At 34.1% G+C, this 3,403-nt stretch overlaps 1 long non-coding RNA gene across 2 annotated transcripts; it reads left to right on the top strand.

Annotated features, from left to right (window-relative positions):
* Window positions 1-1,963: 1,963 nt before the first annotated feature.
* Window positions 1,964-3,187, top strand: LOC110276506 (uncharacterized). 2 transcript variants are annotated; one of them, XR_008003569.1, is made up of 3 exons: window positions 1,964-2,407; window positions 2,828-2,900; window positions 2,992-3,187. It is a non-coding gene; the product is annotated as an uncharacterized LOC110276506 (long non-coding RNA). The 2 variants fall into 2 exon arrangements; XR_002369201.2 differs by having other exon boundaries at window positions 1,964-2,900.
* Window positions 3,188-3,403: the final 216 nt, after the last annotated feature.

Raw genomic sequence — 3,403 nt, 5'->3', positions numbered from 1 at the left:
CACTATCATTTTTATTTATAAATACTTAAAATATTGATAAATTTATATATAAAAAATAAAAAATAATTTTATATCATAAAAAATTATGACTATAAATAATAATTTATTCTATCTAAAATATACTGACAATTGTCCCTGATATTTGTTCATTGATAAGGCCAAATAATACTCGTCACATCACACAAGATATTTAACATGAGTAAATGAAACTTATCTCTAAAATGCGTATGAAGCTTTTTCACGAATTAAAAAGGCATTTCTTCTCACTAATATGCATGATTTTGAAAATCGGATCAGATCGGTCGGTCGAATCGAGATCGGAGATAAAAACGGTCCGATTTAGTATTTAAAATTGTCAAATTAAAAACTGTTTGAAAATTGTTGAACTGGCCGGTATCAAAAACCGACCGATTCTTATAAACGACGTTGTTTGTGTAAATCATGTTGCTTGTATGCGAAGTTTGTATTCGTAGGTTTTGATGAATGACAAACTAACAAACGACATGAAAAGACAAACCAACAAACAACTTGAATGAACAAACATGAAGAGTTGAAAGCAAACACAACAACAACAAGAAACTCAAGTCCACAACTTTTGAAGACAAGTATAGAGTCTTAGGACTTAGGTAACTTCTTGTTAAAAACCAATTGTTAAATCTCTCAACACACACTCACAAAATGTTTTGATGCACATCTTGCAATTCAATGCTAGCCAAAAGGTTTTAAAAACTTGTTTTCAAAGGTACAAAAGCATAGGAATTGACTCCAACAAGTTTGAGATCAATCCTAAGCATTTTGAAGTGATTTTAAGCCATTCTTTAAGGTTTGCATCGATGCACACTCATCTTGCATCGATGCAAAGCATGCAACGACTTGTTGCATCGATGCAAAGATGTTTGCATCGATGCAACCTAGCTGAAAATTCAAATTTCAGCATCAAAGGCATATTTGCATCGATGCAAAGTGTTATGCATCGATGCAAATAATTCAAAAACATAAAAAACGGCTAGTTTTGACATAAATACTCCATCCCATTAATTCCCCAACGTTTCTAAGGATTGGGAAATCTATAAATGGATGGATTGAAGCCTTATTTCACAACTTGAGTATTTTTGAAAATTATCTTGTTCATATTATTTCATTCTACACATTTTTTATAATACACTATTTGAGAGAGCAATATCAATTGGTTCAGTAGTGCTAAACTTGTAATCATACACTCTTCTATAGAGTACTCATTTCATCTCAACAATTCTTTGAGAATTGTTTTCTTGTACACTTTGTAATTTGGAGTGTGATCTCCAAGGTTGAGTCAAGAGTTATAAACACTATAGTTGGTGAGGATACCAAAGAGGTATACTAAGTACTCAAGGCAAATTTTAGAGAAGGTATCTCTAAGTGGAGTGGGTTAGTATACGAGTGGTGATCATATACCGTGAGGTGTTAGAAACTAAGGACTCGGATTGTAAAAGGTTTTGCGCGAGCACCTTGAAGCTTGGCAATAGTGGAACTTCTCAATTGCGATTGAGAAAGAAAGTGGACATAGGACAAGGATTGTGCCGAACCACTCTAAATAGCGTTTGCATCTCTCCAAACTCATCTCTTCAATATTATTGTCTTTTACCTTTAAGCAAATAAATTGTGATCGTAAAGTAGCTTCGTAAGTACTTAAGGAGTGGCTTAAGTCCGATTGGTGAAAAGCTTGATCAATTTATTTGAGTTGGTGTCTATTGGAAAGTAAAAGCTCCTTATAAATGCTTAGCAATTGAGTTAAGCTCTTGGAAAAATACTAGTACAATAACACTTTTGTATATTGTCTTTAAATTTATTAAAAAGATTCATTGTTGTTGCAATACTCAATTCACCCCCCTCTTGAGTAATTGTGCATAGGTTCTACAGTTTGAGGATTTTATTTTTTCAAAAAGCCCAATGCATAACGCATCACCCACCCCCTTCCCCCAACACCCCCTTCGTGACTCATTCAGAATCAGAAAAGCAAGGTTTCAAAGTTCAAAAATTTGGGTTCTAAATTTTAACAAAAAGTTAGGGTTTTGTCGGCTCCGTCCGTTGTTGTCGGCACCTCCGCAGCCTCCTCCTTCCCCTTGTCCTGAACCCAGCCCCTCTCTTGTAGTTTGGCACGTCGTCCCCATCCTCCCGTGGCTTCTCTGGTTGAGGGTTGGAGCTGCTCGTTGTCGTGTCACCGTCGTCTCCCCGCTCGCCATCGTCTCGCCGCTCACCGTCTCGCTCACATAGAGGAAGAATCATCGCAAGCGTCATTGTTTCCTCCTCCTCTCAGTCAAGACATCATGTGCTTCTCAGGTGCGTCGTTGTCTGCTTATCAGCCATTCTACTCTCCGCGGTCCTTGTTGTCTGCGACCTTCAGTCACGCCGCGTCCTCTATCTTAGGGTTCGTAGCTTTCTTCTTTTAATTTCTTTGTATGTTTTGGTAATTTCTGATGTGTTAAATTTATTTTTTTGTTTGGTTCTGCTTTGCTGCTATTTTGTATGTGTTGTGATTTTGTTATTTTAATTTACTGATTATTGATTATTGATTATTGAATGTAATGTGATTATTGATTAACTTTGGTTTTTCTATGTTGCTGTTTTGTGTGTTATTGTTGTTGATTGTTCTAGATTTTTGAATGTGAAATCATTGATTTTGTGTTGTTATGATGTTGCTGTTATTTTTTTTTGTTACTAATCGTTCTTGATTTCTGAATGTGAAATTATTGATTTTGTGTTGTTTTGTTGCTACTGTTGTTTTTTTTAGAGTGATTATTTGTTACTGTTTTTTAATTTTTGTTGTTGATTGTTCTTGACATTAAAGTTTGTGAAGTTGTTGAGGACTTAAAACTTGACTACTTGGTAATGGATAGCAGAGGCTTGGGTGCCATTCAGAGGTACTAACTTTATTATTTATTGAAAACCTTTATGCTTGACACTGTTTTGTTTTCAATGAGAACTAGTTACTGATAAACATGTTGATTGCAGGGTATTGCTGGAAAGTGTTACAAATTATGTAACTACAAAATACAAATGTAATTTGTCCTGTAACAATTGTCAAAGACTTTGTCCCTTTTACCATTTGATCATGTTGTTGTTCTCTATTGATAGTGTTTTTAGTTTTTATAAATAAATAAGCTTTGTATTGAACTGTACATATATGATTCAGTGTATCTTGTTGGAATCAGAATTTTGTTGCTAGAATGATGTGTAATGTCTTTAATTTATTATTATAAAGTGACCACCGTTCACATGAATATGTTTATCATATAAGGTTCTCAATCATCTCCTTATTAAAGTTATTATAACTTTTTGGTTTCAAGACATTCTCTTGTCTCGTTTACTATTTAATTTTGAGTTTGTATTTTGATAAGATTATATAACTCTGTTTGATGACATT

Source organism: Arachis duranensis, chromosome 10 (assembly GCF_000817695.3).
Source record: "Arachis duranensis cultivar V14167 chromosome 10, aradu.V14167.gnm2.J7QH, whole genome shotgun sequence".
Classification (NCBI taxonomy): domain Eukaryota; kingdom Viridiplantae; phylum Streptophyta; class Magnoliopsida; order Fabales; family Fabaceae; genus Arachis; species Arachis duranensis.
The sequence above is the reverse complement of the archived record's forward strand: the minus strand, read 5'-3'. Positions and strand labels throughout refer to the sequence as shown.